We start from the raw sequence: 24908 nt of genomic DNA on the forward strand, positions 1-24908 counted from the left end.
GCAACACTACAAGTAAGTTATCAACTGGAATAGTAGGACTGTAGGTAAAATACTCCAGGACATTGAGACTAAAGGCATCTTCAAAGAGGAAACTGTACTCTCCAAACAAGTGAAAGCAGAGATTAACAGATGGGAATATATTAAAATGAGAAGCTTCTGCACCTCAAAAGAAATAGTGCCCAGGATACAAGAGCACCCCCCCACTGAATGGGAGAAACTATTCATCCAATACCCATCAGATAAGGGGCTAATCTCCAAAATATACAAGGCACTGACAGAACTTTACAAGAAAAAACATCTGATCCCATCAAAAAATGGGGAGAAGAAATGGACAGACACTTTGACAAAGAAGAAATACAAATGGCCAAGAGACACATGAAAAAAATGCTCCACATCACTAATCATCAGGGAGATGCAAATCAAAACAACTATGAGGTACCACCTCACACCCCAGAGATTGGCACACATCACAAAGAATGAGAACAAGCAGTGTTGGCGGGGATGTGGAGAGAAAGGAACTCTTATCCACTGCTGGTGGGAATGCCATCTATTTCAACCTTTATGGAAAGCAATATGGAGATTCCTCCCAGAACTGGAAATCGAGCTCCCATACGACCCAGCTATACCACTCCTAGGAATACACCCTAGGAACACAAAAATACAATACAAAAACCTCTTCCTTACACCTATATTCATTGCAGCACTATTTACCATAGCAAGACTCTGGAAACAGCTAAGATACCCTCAACAGACGAATGGCTAAAGAAACAGTGGTACATATACACAATGGAATATTATGCAGCTGTCAGGAGAGATGAAGTCATGAAATTTTCCCATACATGGATGTACATGAAATCTATTATGCTGAGTGAAATAAGTCAGAGAGAAAGAGAGAGAAAGATGCAGAATGGTCTCACTCATCTATGGGTTTTAAGAAAAATGAAAGACATTCTCGCAATAACAACTTTCAGACACGAAAGAAAAAGAGCTGGAAGTTACAGCTCACCTCATGAAGCTCACCACAAACAGGGATGAGTTTAGTTAGAGAAATAACTATGTTTTGAACTATCCTAATAAAGAGAATGGATGAGGGAAATTGAAAGCCTGTCTAGAGTACAGGCGGGGGTTGGGTGTGGAGGAGGGAGATTTGGGACATTGGTGATGGGAATGTTGCACTGGTGATGGGTGGTGTTCTTTACATGACTGAAACCCAAACACAATCATGTATGTAATAGAGTTGTTTAAATAAAAAAGTGGGAAAAAAACTTTCATGCTTAATTCATGAGCCCTGATACCTAATTTTGATACCCATTTTCCAGTACCCAACGGCTCCAGTCTAAAAATTAAAGTCAATGATGTTTCAAAAGAAACACCCCCATTTATATATTAATTGACTTTTTAAAAGAACTACCCCCAAGAAGTTGTATAAGCATATAGGACCTCTGACAGCAATGGTCAGCCTCACTCAGGGTGCAAGACTAATGGCTCAGTGTTCAGTTGTCATCAGAACATTATCTGGCACTGTTTAGGAGTGAAGGAAAAAGTGTCAAAGATAGAACTCAGGGCCTAGCCACCTTGAGCACTTTTATCCCACTGAGGACATTCGATATTTGAATTGTTCCAATCAAAAGAGGAGTTACTACTGGTATCATTTTAGTTAGAGATCTCTATAATGCTTAACATTAATTATACAGGAAGTCCCCCTATACCCAAGACAAAGACATGTCTCTCATAAAATGGAATCCCAGAAATCTTACAACACGTAGACTCAAATTTACTGCTCAATAGGTTCTTAGAGTGGATCTATGCTTTTCACTAATTTTTTAAAATTAATTTTTACTGAGTTCATAAGGCTGTATTTAATGCCATTCATTCATTCACTAAAGTCCTCTAAATCCTTTCAAACACTGATTTTCATCCATTCTTTAGCTTATGTTTATAAGCATACCTTTTACTTTAGACCCTTATAAAACCTAAGACATAAAAGTTAAGAATTTCAGTGTCTGTCACTGCCAATTTTCTTTTAATTGATCTTTATTAAAAGTGAAATGAAATGTAATTTTATAATCTTTTATGAATGTTATAAAATTTTTCTCAATTTTACTAAGAATGCATAGACATTTTTGGTAGGTAGAATAAAGTCTAGGACCCATTTTTGATTCTGTTTTTCTACCAGTAAATCATAATCATGAACAAATCAGTCCTTCTAAGAGTGAATTTTCTCTTTCTGTAAAATTAAGGGTTAAACTCATTTAATTAACAAATTATTCTTCTTCATATTAGCCTCAATTATAGTACTTGACTCTTCACTTCTCTATTTCTATTTACACATACACACACATTTCTACAAAATAGGTAATTTCCTCACTTAAGTTTATTTTCCCTAGAATTAACCCAATAGTACTTTGCAAGAATAGTTATTAAATTTACAGGCAAATATACCCTTAGCCCCATTTAATTCTTTTTTCTAATTTCAAACTTAGCATTTCTCAACTTAACTGTGTGAACTCAGCCAAAAAAAGTCTGAATATCTCTTGGCCAAAGTTTCCACTTGGCGAAGTGATAGTTAACTTCTAAATTCCCATACAGTTCTTATATGCACTTCCTACACATAACTTCAAAAATTTGCATCACCCTATGCTTGTGTGATGATTAAAAAAATAAAGATATTTTATTTTATAACTTCAAGAACAATGACTGAAATGAACATTCAGACAACATATTTATTTTGTAATTTTTATCTTTGGAGTCCCTCATTCTTACTGCCAAAACTAATAGAAACAGTAAAATCTAAATATAAACCAACATAGAGAGGCTTCTATTTAGTTTCCTAAGTAACTCATAAATCTTTCCTACGTCATAAAATACACACACATGTACACATTCCCTTATACTGGTATTTCTAACCTCAAGTATTGTGAAAATAGTTGTTCAAAATTTCATAAACAAAGAAATTATTTTGCATAAGAGTAATTCACATTGGTCTAATTATTCATCATGTGATACTTATGGTGGCTCTAGACTACTCTGAATAGAGGTCAAAGTTTAAATTGTTGACATTTTAGGTTTATAATTAAATAATTTACACTATTGGTGACTTCTGGCTTTCTGGGAAGATGCTGAGCACTAGGAAATGTGCAGATATGTTTATTCTGCACTATAGTGTGAGTAAACACATAGACAGAAATCCTTGGATTCTTGTTTTCCCAATGTCTAGATTCCAGATGTAGCAAATAATTGATACCAAATTCTGGCATTTGGCATCTCATGAACACCATCAAGCTGCCCATAAGTGGATAGCAATTAGTGGACAAAAACAATTTCTTGTCTCTTCCTTTAAAGAACAGACAAATTTGGCATGCAGAGTCTAAACTATGACTAAATTACATAACTTTGTGTAAAATAGCCAATGCTATCACTTTATGGTTAACCAAATAGTCATAACTTTTATAGTTGTCTTTTTTACTCCACGCCTCCCCCCCACCCCCGGGGCCTCTTGTTCTTATTGTTCTGAATGTCTCAAGTATGTGTCATAACTTTCCAGTCACTTCCAGTTCATACTAAAAGATTAATTGCTAGCTTGGTACCATTTAAATTCTAACCTCTTCCTACTACCACCCTATCTCATTCTGTACTTCAAGGAAATATGGTAAATGCAAATGTGCTTGCACAATTACTCAGCCTTCCCCTCTGCAACAGAGATAGAAAGGACGAATGTACAGAGAGGGAGGGAAAAAATCATCTTTGTTTCATGGCCAAGTGAAGTGATCACACTAATGGACAGATTCTGTGATTCCCTTGTCAACTCAATCAGGCTACTCATGCCCTCTTACCGGTGAGTAATCCAAACACTGCTTCTCTCTCTGGGTATAAGAACTCTGACAGGATACAGCACTTTCTTGCCACATGGTTTCTTGATACGAAGAAATAGTATCATTAACTATCACTTTACCTCTGTTAATCCTTTCTTCCCATTACCTACCCCATACACATGGTCACAAGCGTCTCTATCTCAGCCCCTGACCCGAGAATCACAAACCTATCTCTTCTGGGACTGTCCTATAGGCAGACCTCAACTTACAACTCTAGTAACTTAATCTTGACAAATCACAGAGACTGAACTCCCCTGTTGCCCATTTCTTTCCACCCTGGATAGTAACATCAGCTCATATCCTTTTCTAAGCTAGCATAGGAATAAACCATCTAATTTCTGCCTGGGTAAATTATCATTATAGAATGAAGTATAAGGTATCCCTATTTTACATTTATTTCTATTATCTATATCATATTTCTTCAGTACTCTTTAAACAATAGGGGAAACCATCATAGTCTCTACTGGTGACAAGTCAAGAAGAGACAGTTTGTTTTCTAAGTCACTTTTCTTATGTTATTCCTCTCCATCTCCATATCCACTATTCTCTCTGCTTCTTTCCATTCTTAAATAGGGATTGAAACAGCATTGTGTTGATACTGGGTTTCATAGACACAGAAAGGCAGGTTTGGTCTCACGTGTTCACTCTATTTTCAGAATGTGAGGTGCTTTTGCTCCAGTTTTGTTTTTTGCTTTTCATTTAAAGTCAAAGAGAAAGACACATTCACATGAGTTTCTCTCTTATATCATCCTAGTCATCGGGGACTTTCAAAGATTAATAACAAGACTGGATATCAGTCTATACATATAGATGACATGTCTTTGTGTATGTGTGTGTGAACTATGCCAAATGGCGTTTGGAAACCACTGAGTTACTATAGGTGACACCTGATCTATCCATAAGGACTAAACCCATAGTGATTAGCATGGGGAGGTATTTTCAGTGTGTAAAATTGAACACAGGGACTGGCTGAGGAGCCTTCCACTTGAACTATTCCATCTCTAAAAAAGACAGTCTTATAAGACATAATTCAGTTCAAGATCCAGCTTGGCTCTTAGACTCATGTCCTTAAGGCAAATTAGGTGCATTATTTAATATTTCCACCCAAAGTTACTGAAGTTATTGTGGCAATTGAATGTGAGATTCTTGGTAAATGACATTTGTTATTTAAAATCATGAAGTGCACAATTTAATATAACATTAGACACATAAAATGCAATTACAGTAAACGTGGCAGGGGCCAGAGCTGTGGCGCAAGTGGTAGGGCATTGGCCTTGTCCGCAAACGCAGACCCAGTTCGATCCCCAGGCATCCCATATGGTCCCAAAGCCAGGAGAGATTTCTGAGCACCTAGCCAGGAGTAATCCCTGAGCATCACCAAATGTGGCCAAAAAAAAAATGTGGCAAAGGCTAGAAAACAAGATGGTGTTTTGAAATAGGGGAGCCGAAAGCAAGGCATCTATATAGGTCTCTGTTTGTTGTTTGTTGTTTTTGTTTTTGTTTTTTGTTTTTTTGGTTTTTGGTTTTTGGGTCACACCAGGCATCGTTCAGGGCTTACTCCTGGCTCTATGCTCAGAAATTGCCCCTGGCAGGCACAGAGGACCATATGGGATGCCGGGATTTGAACCACCGTCCTTCTGTATGAAAGGCAAATGCCTTACCACCATGCTATCTCTTCAGCCCCAGGTCTCAGTTTTAAATGTTCTCTATTCATTCTATTGGGAAAGTGGGCATTCTTGACTGAAAATGGTGGAGACAGTTGATCATGCAACATCTAACCAAGGAAAGAAGTGTTATCATTTAGGAAGCATCATCTAAAACTTGAATAACCACCAAGATTGTCAAGATTAAGATTGGGAGCAGTAGATCAATCATAGATTGTTGGAGACAGGTTTTGTGATAACAAGAGAAGACATTTACCATGGATCTGGGTTCCTAAATTGAATATAGTTGACCTATTTAAATAATGACAAAAGTTGGGGTTAGAGTGCATTGCTTAAGAATAAGTAGAATTTGGGGCCAGAGAGGTAGTATGAAGATAGTGAGTTTGCCTTGCATGCAGAAGGATGGTGATTTGAATCCCAGCATCCCATATTGTTCCCTCGAGCCTGCCAGGAGTGATTTCTGAGCATAGAGCCAGGTGTAATCCCTGAGTACTGCAGGGTGTGACCCAAAAACCTAAAAAAAAAAAAAAAAGAATAAGTAGAATTTGTGCCTGGTCCCAGGATAAAGAGGACATTCACCCAAAGCCTTTATATCCATAGTAAATAAAAATATGATTGATTTCATCTGATGGCATGGCAATCTAAAATATTGAGCCCGAATGTTCAATCTTATACAGAACCTTTTGCACCAAACATCAGCAAAATTGTAGCCAACAAACTGAACATGAATTATAAAAGTAACTGGCATGGGATTGTGGACACACAGTGCCAATTGAAGTAAACAGCAGTGCCAAAAGTAAATATCTGCCATGCACCACATATGTAAGATTTGGGAGCATTTAATTTTGCTGAAGTTTAAACTGTAAAATGATAAAGCCCAGGAAAGATGATGCAGGTAGTTAAAAAGAACTTTGAGCCAGGGAAGAGTTTAAACAATATTCTGAAAATCTGAGACCAAATTCTCCTCCAAATGGTTAGAAATTCAATAAGTAGAGATAGGACTGTTTGCAATAAGTGATTTTTTGCCACATGATGTTTTAATGACCATTGGTTTTAATTGTAAATATACAATACAATGCAAATAGCAATATAATGTTCTTGAACTCAGAAACATTAATCTTTATTCTATTTGGGGGGGGCACACCTAAAGCAGTGCTGAGAGGTTATTCCTAGCTCTCTTCTCAGGACAGAGCCAAAGAATAGGAGCAATCTAAGAAGGAAATTATGAAAAAAGATAGAACAAAAAAGGGAAAAATATAAAAAAACTTTTATTATGAATAAAATTATTTTTATCAATGGGAGCTTATATTATGTCATAGTCACAATAACATACAAATTTCAATAACTTACCACAACTAAGGTGCATATACTTTTAACAGTAAATGTATATCATAAGTTGATGTGGGAAAAGGGTACAACAAATCATCAGAGACCCAGTTGATAGAAATTCATCAATCTTTCAGCAACATAAGATTGAATATAACATACATAAGATGGAAATAAGATCTTCTTAAGAAATACAGAAAGGGAAAGTTAAAGACATTTAGACACTGGATTAATCCTCTGATATGGCCAGCATACAAGGGGTCTGGGTAATATGATTTTCCCTGTGGAAAATCATGGATGAAGAATGATAGTGCCATTAGTTGATAATATGGGATATCAGAAATTACACATCTCTGAAATATAAAATATGAGATTTTTTTATTTTAAATATTTTGAGTTTTATTTGCCAAGTTATTTTCACATGAAAATTATAGGTAGATTATTGGAAATTTAATAATCAATGGAAAATTTTGTCCTGGAAATAATATATTGCAAACATTTTCAAAAGATAAAACCAAAGTAAGAGTTTGTAAATAGCAAGATGTTCCTTTGGAGAATCTAAGTTTTTTATTTGAAAGAGAAAAACTCTTGTCCATGAAAAGGACAAGAAACTATCAGAGCATTGAATAATAGAATCATAAATGCTATTTTTAAGTGAAAAGAATTAAGAATTTTTTTGAAAATACAACAAATACAACTAAGAGGTCAAATAAATTAGAAGCTAAAATAGTAGAATAAAGACATTGGTTTCACATATCAACAATAAGAAGTAATGTTTATCTTTCTGTATCTGACAGATTTCACTTAGTAGTGTTTTCTAGGATTATTCATGTTTCCAGGAAGATAGTAGTTTTGACTTTTTAGGGCTAAATAAAATCCTACTTTATATTTTAGATTTTCCTTACCATTCAGCATTCAACAGACATGTATGCTGTTTCCATATGTAGGTTATTCAGGAAAAAGCTACATATACCATGGGGGTACATGTGCATCTCTTTTAAAGACACTGAGCTCATTTTCTTCAGATATGTAACCTGAAGTTACATTGACAATAATAAGAAGCTTCTTTAAAATAAATTGAGGGAAAACTGAAAACTATATTCCATAATGTCAGAACCAAAATCTATTCTTACTAACAGTGAACACAAGTATTCCTTTCTTAATCATCCTTGTTAAAACTTCTTTGGTTTTGTTTGGTAATATCCATTATTACAAATGTTATGTGAATCCCATTATAGTTTTGATTTGTATTTCCCTAGTGATTAGTAATTAAGCATCATTCAATATATGTGTTGACATATCTATGTTTTCTTTAGAAAAATGTTTATTCTGGTTTTGGGGCATTTTATTTTGGAAGGGCCACACCCAGCAGTGCTCAAAGGTGACTCCTGGCTCTGTGCTCAGAAGTAGCTCCTGGCAGGTTTGGGAGACCATATCAGATGCTGGAGATCGAACTTGTGTTCGTCCTGAGTTTGCCTTGCAAATGTCCTACTTCTGTGCTATCACTCCAGCCACTGGGGCATTATTAAATACATTATTTGTTTGGGTTTTACTATTTAATTGTAAATTTTAGATTATTTAACCTTTGCCAATCATTCATTTTTCATTTATTTTATCTGTAGATAGTTTTTTCACTCTATTGACTATTTACTTTTTCTTGCAAATTGTAAACCAAATACATAAAGACTATTGCAGAAAGGGTTTCATGAGTGGACTAGAAAAGCACACTAAACTGACTTGATTGGAGCAGTGAGAGAGACATGAGGAAATTAAAGAAGCCAAGAAAATTGTATAATTTCCAGTATTTTTTCTCAGTCTTGATGAATCATTCATTAATTTGCCCTATTATTTATTAAGGAGTTATTATAGTGTAAATAAAATATATAGACTTTCAGGTCTTAATTTTTTCCTTGAATATATATTATATTTCTTCCTTACTGTTTCTATAACATTTTTGTGCACTGCTTTAGCACTTTTAGCATCATATTGTTTTTTTTTTCTATTTCTTACATTCCTCTTAAGACAAATCAGATCTTTTGCTGTTAAGCAAGGTAAAGATTTTATTGATCTGTTTATACCAAAATCCCATAACAATGCTTTGACACAGCAGGCATGCAATGAATGTTTCCTGAATTAAATTATTTAATCCTCAGAGCTGTGTGAGGCAATTCTGATTTGTCTCATTTTACATAGAAAAAAAGCTGAGACTTAAGGTGCTTACAATGTACCAAAGGGCACAAAGACCAAGTGTCAGATCATCGGATTCCATGTCTGTTTACCTTCTCCATCATAACAGAGCTGTTGTGACATCATTTTCTCCTGGGGGGTGATGGATTCAAGATGATTTATGCATTGCTTTCCAAACACCTCACTCTGTTCAAGATTATAGATTAGCAATGCAATCTGAGAAGTGCATAGGACAACAGATCAAAGCCAGGCTTAAAACTCCGTTTATTTGATCCCAGGATCATGACTGAGCTGAACCACTATATTATGTCTAACAGTATATTAAGATTGACCATATGATTATACAAAACAAACCATGTCCGAAGAAGAAAGTCAGGTAGCAAGTGGATGTAGTGTGGAAAATATGTTTAAAGAATCATGATAATATGCTCCTAAAACATGTACAGCATTTTATTTTATTTTGGGGGACCATGGCAGGTGACACTCAGGAGTTACTCTGGCTAGGCACTCAGAAATCGCTCCTGGCTCGGGGAACCATATGGGATGCCTGAGGATCGAACCTTGGTCCATCCTAGGCTAGTGCAAGCAAGACAGATGCCTTACCACTTACGCCACCACTCTGGCTCCATCATGTACAGTGTTTTAAACTAAGGCAGCCTACTTCCATTTTTTTAATGATGAACTAATAATAAGATCATTCATATGAATCACCCAAATAGTCAACCTAACAGAGATTAAAATATTCTGTTATAAACAATTAAAACTATGAACAAAATGGGAGTTGAGAAATAAGTAGCATAAGTAAGGAGGCACTTGTCTTGCTTGTGGTTGACCAGGATTCAATCCTGGAACCTCACATCATCCTCAGATCTCTGACAAAAATGATCTCTGAGCACAGAACAAGTATCAATCCTTGCATACAGCTGAATATGGCCAAAACAAGCAAAAAGAAACAGAGATATGAACCAATTGTATAAACTAATTAGTAGAAAACAGTAGTATTATGGAAGCTTAAACTAAAGGCAGTTAGCAATGTTTGTGAACATCTTACTATCAACTTCTAAACTGCAACTTTCTAAACATTTTAATAGGTATAATACTTTCTTTTTTAAATGTCTATTGTAGAAATTGAGTGACATAGTTGTGTAAATAAAATGTTTATCTATTTAAAAAATTTGCTATAAGCCTTATATATGAAAACCAATAAACCAATCACAAAATGGCATGGAATTTTAGATAATAGGAGGGATATTTAAGCACTGCTACTTATTTTCAAGGTTGATTCTAAAGGCAAAAAGTCTAATTTTCTAGAGATAGTCCTAATACAATAACTTCACTGAAATTTCTTATGGTAATATGCATTACCACCCCAAAATTGAAAAAGTCCACCATGTCGAACATTTAACCAGTTGTCAAAGAACTATTGCCTACCTTTTACAAAAAGGTAATTTTAAACATGGAAGAAGCTGCCAAACAGTAAACTATTAAACATAAATATTTATATTGAATTTCTCAGAGAATTCTCCTGAGCTTTGTCTGCTGTAAGTTCTTGAAAAATAACATAGCCAAAATCTTCCTTTTAAAATAAAAACTAGTAACCAACAAGTTTTTGTTCTGAAAGAAATCTAGCATAAACTTCACATTTGAGGGCATGTGTTAAGCAATTTGTGGACTAAACTAAATGAATTCTAAAAACTACCCTATATTATAATATTCAAATGTTATGATGATAAAAAAATTCTTCTAGCATAATTTTACTTAAATTCCATGTTTTAGTAAATATCAACTTTTATCAATTTAGTGTCCATCTTTATAATTGAACAAAAAAAATGGAGATCCTTTTGGTGAAAATATAATTACAACTGTGCTTAAAGTACCAGCTACTCTGCTGATAAGAATCTAACTCTGGGTCTTCTTAATCAAATTTCAATATGCTCTTGTAATATAGAAACAAATTATATTCTATGATGACTATCAATGAGACACTAAACTTTGTAAGCACTGTAATTATTTCTATAAATATAGTTAAAAATCTATAAATAAATTAATTGGTTGGATAAAAAAGGAGGTAGTGCTGGATAGGTATTGGCCAGAACTAGTAATTGTTCATGAGCTATTTCTTCCTCTATCTGTGCCCACAAGTGACCTTAAGAACAAGTGGGACATATTCAGTAGACCATATGTGGTGCCAGGGTCAAACCAGGTTAGTTGCTTGGTTTACAACCAAGTTGTTTGGCATAACAACTGTGCCACAATCCTCAGGATAGTTATTTTTTAGTTACAAACCAAATTCTTTAAAAATTTTTGTTTATTATTTAATTTAATTTTAGACTAATGGCTCAATCTAATAGTTCATCAAGTCCACTTGCAAAATCAACACTTTCTCAGAAAATTCAAGTCTGAGTACAATGACAACTGCTCCTAGTTTTAATAGCGAGTGCAGAGAACCCCATCAGAACAGCAAAGAGAAAATACTTAGTCTTTTTAAATAGTCTCCTCTTTGAGCCACTCCACTTCCAGTTTGTTTTCCTTTTCTGTAAATTAAAAATCCCACATCTTTCATTGGAATTTATGGGGAAAGAATTTTTTAATCTATCAGACTTAATCTGTTGTATATCTTTGACTTTACAGATAGTTTCTATCTAGGTATCAGCACAGGTGAGAAGGAATCTCATTACAATGACAAAAGGACATTCTTTGGATACTAGTGCAGTTCTCACCTCCCTACTAATATATCACTGAATTACTTTGGTCTCTGGCATGAACTACCCATTGACATTCTTCCAATGAGGCAATCCTGAAATGAGGTAACTCAATGAGGTAACTTGCTACAAGACAACTGTTCTTTCCCTGTGGTCCTCCCTTGCCTTTCTGTCATGGACCCATAGCAGAGAATTATCCAACACAGTGTAATTATATCAGAGCATGTTTTCTGGTGTCTTTGGAAAACTTCAAAGCTTCCTTAAAAAGTTTGCTTTCAAAAAAAAAAATTCTGTCAAGCCATTACACTGTCCTACCTACCACACCACTAGGTAGAACCCAGTTTAAAATGACCGCTGCATCATAAAATTTGCTTCTACATGGATGCACATGGAGAGTATTATGCTGATCAAAATGAGTCAGAGAAAGAGAGATAGATATAAAATGATTGCACTCATTTGTGGGATATATAAAAACATAGTATTGTGGTATAAATATCCAAAAATAATAGAGATGAGGGCCAGTAGAACCAGTCCATGACAGGAAGCTTGCCACAGGAAAAAAAAAAAAAAACGAGCTAAGGAGTACAGTTAGGGCAGAGAAGAGACCACTGTGACAATGATAGTAGGAAAGGAATGTTCTGACAAGAACTGGGTACTCAAAGGAGATAAAGTTATATCTTTTAGTAACAATATTGCAAACCACAGTGTCAAAAAGGAAAAGAAAAGAGAGAGAGAGAGAAGAAAAATTTTGCCACAGAAGCAGGCAGGGAAGAGGGAGGAAGGTGTGTGAGGGACGAGGGACACTGGTACATTGGTGGTGGGAAAAGTGCACTGATAAGGGGCGTTGTATAGTGTATGACAGAAACTCAGTTGTGAAATTTATGTTACTGTCTCATAATGATTCCATAAAAATTATTTATTTGTTTTATATTTTAAAATAAAACTTAAAAGAAAGAGCACAGCTGCAGACCCAAGGTTTTCCAATTTTATATATGACTTGTTCATCTCTATTCTTTCTTCTCTTCTCTTTATTGTACCATCTTTCATGAACGAATATAAGGAGTTCAGGATGAAGAAAATTCTTCAGATAGTTTGAGTGTGTAGATATCCTTCAGTTGGCTTTCAAGTCAACATCTTTTAAATCAAAGAGTCAAGAAGTTATCATTCTTATTATTCAGGTCCCCTAAGTGCCCTTTATTTTCTACTTTATGCACACTTTCCTAAATAATATGTGAGTCCAATCATATCAACTCGTCATGGATGGGAATGAGATTCTTGGATCATAAGTGAAGAATTCTATTTGTGAGATGTTTAAAAAAGATTTCTATATCTTTCCCTTTCCAAAATTCTGTCTGCTCAAATTGAGGTCAAGGTAGCATTATGCACCACCTGTCATCAATACAAATAGGTTTAATATAAACCATCTCACCAGGTACAGCACAGTATAAAGAGAGATCCGAATTTCTCAACATCATCACTATTGACTCATAGGTCTGGATAATTCTTATATTTATGGAGCATTATCCCTATCACAGTAGGATGTTTAGATCAAACCTGACCTCTACCACCAGATACAGTATCTCCAGTCATCAAAAGTGACAATTAAAACTGTCTCTAGGTGATGCTTATTGTACCCTAAGTGAGAGAAAAAACTCACTATTGAGACCCACTGTTACAGATTATGCTAAAATACCATCAGTTGCCTTGTCATGCTTCTAAGTATTCTGATGATAGATTGCTTCTCAGAAGCACTCTTTAGCTGTAACTTGCAAAATGACCTTTTTATCTTCCCTGTGAGTCAGGTAACATTGATTATTAGCCCCATTTCTACAGATAGAAACTTGGTCAGCTTTCCCAATCAGGTCATGGGAGTCTGTACCCTCATTTTCTCTCTCTGAAAAGTGAAAATGATAATCACTCCTTCTCTGCCCCGGCCTGAGAGTGGGCAATAATTATAGCACGATGCCCACTTTCAGGCCTATTCCCAAACTTACAGACAGCTTCAAAGATAAATTTATATTTGTCTGTCCTCCTATTTTATAGACATCAGAAATAAAGTACAAACATAAATAAAATAGAAGCAAGCCATATGTTTCATCAGAGCAGTTACCAACTTACATGATGAAAAATCAATCCCAGCAAAACCGAGAATAATCAAGTAGTTCTAGTTTTGTTCCATCATCCAAACCATAACACAAGTTTTAAAACAGAGATATCCATGTGCCCAACATGCTTACCACAATAACTTCTATAACACCAATCTGGCACTTGGAAATAAGTGTGTTAAGCTATAGATACAAACAACTGAGAGGCTGTCAGCTCCACAAAAATTCTATTAATATGGAGCTCTTAAAAGTCAAAAAATATAAAAGAACATATAGTAATCTATGAATCACAAAAGTACAGGACCTCAAACTTGCTGAGGTTATCCAATCTGATCCTAAAGAGAATCCACAAGTTCATGTGCTGTTTAACAGTAGTTCAAAATTGCCAGTGTTGGAAATTTACTTGTTGGAAAATAAAATTCAACTATTTAAATACAAAAGCTTGGTAAATTATATTATAGTATTTGTGCAATATAGCTGTGAAAACTCAGGGCAAAGAACACTTACATACTTTATATGCACCAATGGATAAGTCATCAGATTAAGAAATTGAATTATTTGGGTCTCAACAAATGTCACTGAGTATTGGTAAATAATATCTATGAAACTAAAGAGCATCAATTATTTCAAAATAAAAAGAATTCAGCAAGAGGGGACCAGAGTGATAGGCAATGGTGGGACATTTTTGCCTTGCCAACTCAGGCTTGATCCCAGCATCTCATATGGTCCCCTAAGCCTGCCAGGGGTAATTTTGGAGTGCAGAGCCAGGAGCAACCCCTAAGTGCTGCAAGTCAGCCCCTGAAGAGGTTGACTGATGGAGGGATGGAGGATGAGGTATTTCCCCTCCAGCTCGGTGCACGTTTCTGCCACCTTGTTCAGCCGGCGGTTCTGAGGTGAAACTGCGGGTAAACAGATCACAGTCAGGCTTGTGGAAATATTAGCTTTATTCGGTGGACAAGACTGAAGTCCAAAGCCTCAGCATCAGTTCCAGCCAAAAGCCCCGCGCCTTCCACAGACCCTGTTTTTATCCCCCAGAATCAGGTACCACCCAATGGTGGGATCAGATACTACCCAATGGTGGAAGCAGAATCAGGTACCACCCTAGGGTGGGGCAGAATGCCAGGTCAACCCCAGGGTAGAGCACAATCACTGATTAGGGTAGGGTCAGTAACATAATAACCCCATAAATGTTTACATACACAACAACTAAGCACTACCCAAAACCAAAAAAAAAAAGAAAAAAAAGATAAAGTTAATAAAAATTTAATAAAACTGCTTCTTATAAGGTTCATTTTTAATTTAATTCATTTTATTGCAAGATCAAAACACAGAGATGTTTTTTTATTTAGCCAAATTTATTACATACATGATTGTATTTGGGTTTCAGTAATGTAAAGAACACCACCCATCACCAGTGCAACATTCCCATCACCAATGTCCCAAATCTCCCTCCTCCCCAGACAACCCCCACCTGAACTCTAGACAGGCTTTCTATTTCCCTCGTACATTCTCATTATTAGGATAGTTCAAAACGTAGTTATTTCTCTATCTAAACTCATCCCTGTTTGTGGTGAGCTTCATGAGGTGAGCTATAACTTCCAACTCTTTTCTCTTTTGTGCCTGAAAATTATTATTGCAAGAATGTCTTTCATTTTTCTTAAAACCCATAGATGAGTGAGATCATTCTGCATCTTTCTCTCTTTCTCTGACTTATTTCACTCAGCATAATAGATTCCATGTACATCCATGTATAGGAAAATTTCATGACTTCATCTCTCCTGACGGCTGCATAATATTCCATTGTGTATATGTACCACTGTTTCTTTAGCCATTCATTTGTTGAAGGGTATCTTGGCTGTTTCCAGGGTCTTGCTATGGTAAATAGTGCTGCAATGAATATAGGTGTAAGGAAGGGATTTTTGTATTGTATTTTTGTGTTCCTAGGGTATACTCCTAGGAGTGGTATAGCTGGGTCGTATGGGAGCTCAATTTCCAGTTCTGGGAGGAATCTCCATATTGCTTTCCATAAAGGTTGAACTAGACGGCATTCCTAACAGCAGTCGATGAGTTCCTTTCTCTCCCCATCCCCGCCAACACTGCTTGTTCTCATTCATTGTGATGTGTGCCAATCTCTGGGGTGTGAGGTGGTACCTCATAGTTGTTTTGATTTGCATCTCCCTGATGATTAGTGATGTGGAGCATTTTTTCATGTGTCTCTTGACCATTTGTATTTCTTCTTTGTCAAAGTGTCTGTTCATTTTTTCTCCCCATTTTTTGATGGGATTAGAGGTTTTTTCTTGTAAAGTTCTGTCAGTGCCTTGTATATTTTGGAGATTAGCCCCTTGCTGATGGGTATTAGGTGAATAGTTTCTCCCACTCAGTGGGGGGTTCTTGTATCCTGGGCACTATTTCTTTTGAGGTGCAGAAGCTTCTTAGTTTAATATAAACTCATCTGTTAATTTCTGCTTTCACTTGCTGGGAGAGTACAGTTTCCTTTTTGAAGTTGCCTTTAGTCTCAAAGTCCTGGAGTATTTTACCTAAGTGTTGTTCTATATATCTTATGGTTTCAGGTCTGATATCGAGGTCTTTCATCCATTTGAATTTAACCTTTGCTCCATTTAGGATTACTGCTCCTTTATCAAAAATTAGGTGATTGTATGCCTGGGGAACATTCTCTGAGTATTCAAGCCTATTCCACTGATCTGAGGGCCTGTCTTTATTCCAATACCATGCTGTTTTGATAACTATTGCTTTATAGTACAGTTTAAAGTTGGGGAAAGTAATTCCTCTCATATTCTTTTTCCCAATGATTGCTTTAGCTATTTTAGGGTGTTTATTGTTCAAAATGAATTTCAAAAGTGCCTGATCCACTTCTTTGAACAATGTCATGGGTATCTTTAGAGGGATCACATTAAATCTGTACAATGCTTTCGGGAGTATTGCCATTTTAATGATGTTAATCCTGCCAATCCATGAGCAGCGTATGTGCTTCCATTTCCGTGTGTCCTCTCTTATTTCTTGGAGCAGATTTTTATAGTTTTCTTTGTATAGGTCCTTCACATTTTTAGTCAAGTTGATTCCAAGATATTTGAGTTTGTGTGGCACTATTGTGAATGGGGTTGTCTACTTAATGTCCATTTCTTCCTTATTACTATTGGTGTATAGAAAGGCCATTGATTTTTGTGTGTTAATTTTGTAGCCTGCCACCTTGCTATATGTTTCTAGAAGCTTTTTCGTAGATACTTTAGAGTTTTCTAAGTAGAGTATCATGTCATCTGCAAACAATGAGAGCTTGACTTCTTTCTTTCCTATCTGGATTCGCTTGATATCTTTTTCTTGCCAAAATTCTATAGCAAGTACTTCCAGTGCTATGTTGAATAGGAGTGGTGCGAGAGGACAGCCTTGTCTGTGCCAGAATTTAGAGGAAAGGCTTTCAGTTTTTCTCCATTGAAGACAATATTTGCCTCTGGCTTGTAGTATATGGCCTTAACTATATTGAGAAAGGTTCCTTCCTTTCCCATCTTGCTGAGAGTTTTGATCAAGAATGGGTGTTGGACCTTATCAAATGCTTTCTCTGCATCTATTGATATGATCATGTGATTTTTATTTTTCTTGTTGTTGATGTTGTGTATTATTTTGATAGATTTACGGATGTTAAACCAGTCTTGTTTTCCTAGGATGAAACCTACTTGATTGTAGTGGATGATCTTCTTAATGAATCCTATTTGCCAGGATTTTGTTGAGGATCTTTGCATCTGTATTCATCAGTGACATTGCTCTGTAACTTTCTTTTTTGGTAGCATCTCTGTCTAGTTTAGGTATCAAGGTGATGTTGACTTCATAAAAGCTATTTGGAAGTTTTCCTGAAAACACAGAGATCTAAAGAGTAAGTCTATGTTGTTTGCTGTCTACAAATATATGTTAACATACACCCACAGCTAAAAATGGCATAGATTTCCATTTTCAAGATGTCGGTGAAATGATAACAAATATTAAATAACTCCAAACAAGTAATTCGTTAGATTCCTTTAACAATCAACTAAATTGATTATTCAATATTCCTATATTGGAATATAAACAATTATTTCTAGCTGAAAATCTGAATTTGTGACAAGGTATATTAATCGCAATTATTACAGTATCATTAGACAAAAATTATTTTTTAAATAAAATTTTCTGAAAATCGGTGATTCAAATCTAAAATCCTCATTTAAAAAATCTACCACAAGTGATGAATAACATTGTGAAATAAGTTACTCCATATAAATCTGGAAGGTCTTGAGTGCCCTCTACAGGTTATTTAAATAATTTTCAATCATGGGAAATTTACTTTCTCAAAATACAGTTAGGAAATTTCTAGAACAATTTTTAGAGATCTTTTCTTTTAAAAATTAATGTTAAAACACAAAGTGATCAATTCTTGCTCTGTAGTGTTGAACATAAGTCACTGTTTTCCATAAGGTTGGTTTTTTTTTTAAAAGGAAACTCTAAGGCTTGGCATCATGCTTGATTAAAAAAGGCTGACAAATAATGTCTAATTTATAAACAATAGGAACTTTTTTAAATTTTAAGTAATTTATATAGTGACAAATGTGAATTACAAGTCTTTCACAGTTACATTTAAGGTGCATAGTGACAGTGAATTAGGGCCATTCCCATCACTCCTGTTCCCAAAATGCATCTCATACCTCCCTCCTTGACCCCCTGTACTGCTAGAGTAACAGTTCCCCTTTGTATATAGCTTGTTGTAGATTGGATATCTGGATTCTGTTGTCATTGACTTTGGAAAACACGAACTTTTATAGTTGAATATTCACCCATAAGTTAGATAATTTCTAGATATTCACCATTTCTATATTATTTTTGGTTATATATGCACACATGCTCATTTATCTTAGTAAATTTATTTTCTCTTAACAACATACTATAAATATTTTACCATAGCTGGTTAATTTTTTGTTTTTATTGGAATATTTCATATGAAAAATAAATAGTTTCAATTCAAAACATAATTCAGTAGACAATAAGAGGCAGATTCACATATAATTGGGGGAAAATACCATGATGGTTCTTCAGAATAAAATTTTCAGAAATATATCCTGAACTATTTTCACATTTAAGACATGATACGGTCATAAAAATTTAATTAAGTTACTGGATTTTAGCTTATATTTGTTTAGGGCTTTATGCAAACAAAAACATTACCAGAGCATTAAGATCAAAGCAATGCTGCATTTAATTTATCTGGAAATTACCTGCATTTCTATTTTATTTGTTTATTATTTTATTTACCTTCAGAGGTTCAAAGGCTATTCACATGTTAGAAACATAAAGTTATATGTCATCTAATAGGTATTTGTCAAAATCAGAGAGAACTTCCTTCTCTATAGTAGGCTTGGATTTGTTTTTGTTTTTTGTTTGTTTGGTTTTGGGGCCACACCCAGTGATACTCAGGGGTTACTCCTGGCTATGCACTCAGAAATCATTCCTGTCTTGGGGGACCATATGGGATGCCAAGGATCAAACCTTCCTGGAGGAAGGACCTTCCAAGGTCCTTCCTGGATCAGCCACGTGAAAGGCAAATGCCCTACCTCTGCGCTATTGCTTTGGCCCCCAAATTTGTTTTTGTTTTTTTTTACTGGTACCAAATTTGCCTGAGATTTAGTCAATGGTAAATTTTGTTTGGGGAATACAGGAATAAAGGACTTTTCCACAATAAAAAAATTTCAGAGTACACAATGGAATATTATGCAGCTGTCAGGAGAGATGAAGTCATGAAATTTTTCTATACATGGATGTACACGGAATCTATTATGCTGAGTGAAATAAGTCAGAGAGAGAGAGAGAGAGGGAGAGAAACACAGAATGGTCTCACTCATCTATGGGTTTTAAGAAAAATGAAAGACATTCTTGCAATAATAATTTTCAGACACAAAAGAGAAAAGAGCTGGAAGTTACAGCTCACCTCAGGAAGCTCACCACAAACAGGGATGAGTTTAGTTAGAGAAATAACTACATTTTGAACTGTCCTAATAATGAGAATGTATGAGGGAAATGGAGAGCCTGTTTAGAGTACAGGCGGGGGTCGGGTGGGGAGGAGGGAGATTTGGAACATTGGTGATGGGAATGTTGCACTGGATGGACGGTGTTCTTTACATGATTGAAACCCAAACACAATCATGTATATAATCAAGGTGTTTAAATAAAAAAAAGACATAAATTCAAATAGTAGTGGCTACATTAGACTGTGATATGTTGTCATACACCTGTAAAATCACGTTTTCCTTTCCTTAACCTTTTCTGAGTTAAGTAGCACAAGTATCCTTAATTACTGAACCCTGATCCTCAGGTGATTTATGTAAACTCTGGCTAATAAAAGTGGCTTGCTGCTCAACAACAACAACAAAAAAAAAAATTTCAAAGGAGAAAAGGCTTTATATTACTTTTTATTCACAATAGAAATTGCTATTGGTGACAGTAAATCATAGTAACTCTGATACTTCTCCAATATTAACATTTTCAAGCAAAGATTTATCATAGAACCTTGAAGAAATAAGTACATGGTTTTATTTATTTGAGGTACTGTGTGATTCACTTTTATAGGAATTAAAAGCTAAGGTTTATTTAATTTTTCACATGTTTTTATTCTTTGTTTTTCTTTGGAGTCCATACCTGATGGTGCTCAGAACTTATTCTTGATTCTGTGCTCAGGGATCACTCCTGCTCTGTTCAGGGATCACTCCTAGTGTGATGCTGAGGTTGAAGCTCAGGTCAGACATATACAAGGCATCCTAACTGCTATATTATTACTCCAATCCCCTCACCAGTTGTATGTGTGTGTGTGTGTGCGCGTGTGTGTGTTTAAGGAAGAAAGTGTAACAACATAGAAAGTTCACTAAATGCACTCTTGATGTCAAATTGTTCCAAGACCACTCAAGAAAATTTGAGCAGCTAGCCCAAATAATAATTTGATCAAACAAATTAAAAATAGGTGGATGCATATTTTTGTCTGAGACATAAAACAGTCTAACCTTTGACTATTACTAAAAATAAATACAAGTGGTTGTTTTAAGACATTTATGGCTTAAAATAACGAATATATGAAACAAATACTTAATCATTTTTTAGCTTCTTCAGGTGTGATTCTCTTCCACTTTAGCACTGATTTTGTCCATACATCAACACAGATTCTACTTTGTGCTTGTTATTTTCCTAGAAAATATTCACCAGTAAAAAGTCCCTTAGCACTTATTTTAAAATCTGGTTATTGTGAAAGAAAATGTATTAAAAGGGGCTTAAGTCAAAAGTTATTATGCAAAATGTTTTATACTACTAATAATAAACTATTCTATTGTTTTAGAAGGTAAAAATATTAATTCTAAATTCTTGACACAAACAAGATAGGTATTTGATCTAGGAAAGATTTGAGCCCTGGAACCTCTAGGAAAGGTTCATAAAGCTATAAAAACAGCCTGATTTTTCTAAACAAACAAAAGACCTCAATATCATATTTAATAAAATTGCAAAGTCAGTGAATCAGAAAATTTATTGATTAATATATATATGCATACTCAAGATAAAAACAATTTGGCAGATATTAAATGGCTGCATGAGGGTACCATCCTGAAACATTTTTATTAAAGACTTTTAATTAGCGACCAAAAAGGGATATTGCCAAGAGAGTGTTACAGAGCTCTATCTCTGCTTCTGACATTTCAGTTGTCTCAGCCAAAGAAATAAGGATAAAGAGCAGATATATCAGATTAGAGACTAACATGAAACAAAAAGGCTGAGAAAATAAGGATTTAAAAATACTCAACAGGCTAGAACAGTGAATCAAATTGAATTAGATAAAAATTAATGGGAACAGTGTTAGTTCCTGTATTTGAGCCCAAAGGAAATAATATAATGTGACTGTCAGAAAGCTAATTTGAACTTCTGTGGCTTTTAAAGAACAGCAATGACTTGAATAAGAAAAACCCCGCTCTTCCTAACTAGCCACGGAGAAAAGATTATGACCACAGAGCACATGATAATTTCATCATCTTGGGGCCAGGAAAATGGTGATGAAGATAAGAATGGACTCAGGCAGATGCTCAGCCTCTGAGAATTTACCTGGGTAAAAAAAAAAAGGCTACAGTTATTTTATACATCCTTACTGGCAGAACCTTGAGACATTACAGGTGGCTAGTCATTCGGAAGTCAGAATAGGTCACAAATAGGGTCAAGAGATTTAATGGTGGAAGCAAGATTGCCACCATTGAGAAATATAAAAGGAATCAGATATAATCCAATGAAAGAAAGCTTTAATGGAAACTTGGACAATACATCAGAACCCTATTGATATCTGGGGTCCAACCAAGTCATTTCACAATCAATCACCATGTACTACAAATTGCTCAAAAGCCTTAAATCCAGAAATGACTCCAAAACATATTTTACAATCTGCACTATTATTCAAGTCTTTATCTTATAATGCAGATTCTTATGCACTATCCAGAGTATAATATTTTCTAACACAGAGACAATCCCTTTTGAAGATAAAACATATATTTAGACTTTGTGTATAATAGGCTTATTCAGATTTGTCTCTAAATTCATTTTAATTCTTTTATCCTCATTCTTTTTAAATTGTATATTTGTAGGATTTAACTATTTCACGAAAGTTTTAAATAGACTAGTATATTATTAATTGCATTATTAACTTTAATTTACATATTAAGTATATGTAAATTTAACTTTTAATTTTATATAATTAATTATACAGTTTTGGAAAATATGTATTAACTAACCACTATATTTATTTACCATTTTGTGGAATTTTAAGAGTTTAACTTTACTAATGAATATGTATGTAGGTAGCATAATCACTACATTTGAAAAATATCTCTTTTGTGCTTGCTTGGGCAGCACATATACCAAAATTGGAATGATACAGAGAAGATTAGCATGGCCCCTAAAAAGAAAGAAAGAAAGAAAAATATCTCTTTAAAATGTAAGAGATGCCTAACTTGGCAAGATTAGAGTGAAATCTGAGAATCCCGACTAGTTTCTAGTAAATCAAATCTGGTTTGGGAAAAGGAGAACCCTTAAAAGGTGTTTAAGAAATTAGAAAAATATTTCAGAACTCTTGGATTTTAAATCTGAAGAATCCGTTGTTATTACAGATCTATATAGCACCCTAAATCAATCAGGAGTGGCTCAAATACCAGGGCTAAAGTAATTCTAGGGTTGTATTAATGCATTAGGGAAAGGAGCCAGGCAATTCTAAAGGAGATTGAAGAGAAAAAAATAGATTTGGCCACCTCACAATATGGGCTCCATCATTCTAGGAGAATCATTGAAAACTGAAAAAAAATAACTGAGAAAAGCTTATGAGCCTGAGGATTTCCTAGGAAAGACCAGATCTTGGATATGTCTGTGAATTATCATGAAAAGTATACTTAAGAGGGGAAAGTATTGTCATATAGAAAAAGCACTGGATTTGTTTTCTGTTAAATCAAGGGTTTGATTGACAAGGAAGGGATGATAAATGATCTTCAAGCAGATGAATCTGTACTAGTTGTAAAGGCATTTTTTCTGATGAATACCTTAAAAACCTAATTGATTATATAATTGAGAAAAACAGGTGAGATGGTAATGCCTAGTGATTGAATGACCACTCAAACCAAGAGCTGTCAAATAGGAGTCAAACTTGAAATGAACTGTTACAGAAATTTGTACTTAAAGTTCTTGAATATCATCATTAAACATTTAGTTTCTGTGGTTGGTTTTCTGTTTCTTAGGATATTGTGGACATAAAGAGACAGATGAGCAAAGAATCCAAAATTGCCTTTGGAAATGAATGGGATTAGGAGGTATAGGTTACTGAAAAGTTTAAATTCTGCTGGTTTTCCTATCTGCTCCTGAGACGTAGGAACATCTCAATTACCAAATAAGCATGAACATAAAAAATCTATAGGACTAAGGAGATGGTAGGGGGGTTAGCCACTTGCATTCCATACGGCCACTACAGTCAACCCTTGTTCTATCCAGGGGTCAGATTTGTGTTCAGAATCAATAGTTCATTAGAGTTAAAGCAATAGCACAATGAGTAGGGTATTTGCCTTGCATGCTGCCGACCCTAGTTCAAACCTAGCATCCCATATGATCGCCCGAGACTACCAGGAGTGATTTCTAAGCTCAGAGGCAGGAGTAACCCCTGGGTGCTTCTGGGTGTGGCCAAATTAAAAAAAAGTTCAGGATATCTCTTTAGCACTGCAGTACCCGGCCCCACTTCAACTCATCCAAAATAATCAACACAGCTATAAGGGAAGACATATAGATCAATTTCTAATATCTTTTGCCCTCTCCTATAAGGAGTAGCTGCAAGAGGAAATGAGAGTTTAGTAAATTTATTTTAATAGGTCATTTTTGAACCATTGAAACTAAGAGTATGATTGGGGGCACTAGATGCAAGAAAAGACTACTATAAACAGGAAGGGTACATACTGGCCCATCTGGTAATTGAACCGTCCATTTTTACCTCAGAATTTCTTGGTGGCCAACAGCTAAGAGAGAAGAAAACGGTTTTTCTCCCCCAACTTTCAAATAGAATTCTGATATTGAGGACAGAACCAGTTTGGGCCATCTGCCTATTTCTGAGCCAATAAATGCCCAGGGAATTGCTGTGAGCTAATAGTCTTAGACTTGTCTTATTACCTAACCCTGTACTTTTCACCATGGCAAAGGAGAGAATATTTTAACAATTATTCTAAACCAAGTGAGCCCCCACACCAAGAAACTTGAGATTGTGGCTGCTCCACAAAGGGAAATGCTTTTACTTCTGCCCACTCATGGATTATAAGTTTAAATCTCTACATTACAGAAAACACAGTTAAGTACCATCCTACCAGCTCTATTAAGCACAGTAGGGAGTAGTTTTTATTTCCAGATAAGAAAGGGCATCCAAAATAAAGTATTCTTAATAGCAAGAAAGCACACTAGTGTCCAGATTCTTCTACATTTGCACTATCTCTATGCATCTTTATCCATTGACATCAACTTAATTTT

At 35.2% G+C, this 24908-nt stretch overlaps 1 protein-coding gene and 1 pseudogene across 1 annotated transcript in view; both read left to right on the top strand.

The window, feature by feature from the left end:
• GABRB1 (gamma-aminobutyric acid type A receptor subunit beta1) overlaps window positions 1-24908 on the top strand; it is a 473522-nt gene that overhangs the window by 397950 nt on the left and 50664 nt on the right. The window lies entirely within an intron of this gene.
• Window positions 22751-22849, top strand: LOC126033195 (uncharacterized; annotated as a pseudogene).

This window comes from Suncus etruscus, chromosome 16 (genome assembly GCF_024139225.1).
Source record: "Suncus etruscus isolate mSunEtr1 chromosome 16, mSunEtr1.pri.cur, whole genome shotgun sequence".
Lineage (NCBI taxonomy): Eukaryota > Metazoa > Chordata > Mammalia > Eulipotyphla > Soricidae > Suncus > Suncus etruscus.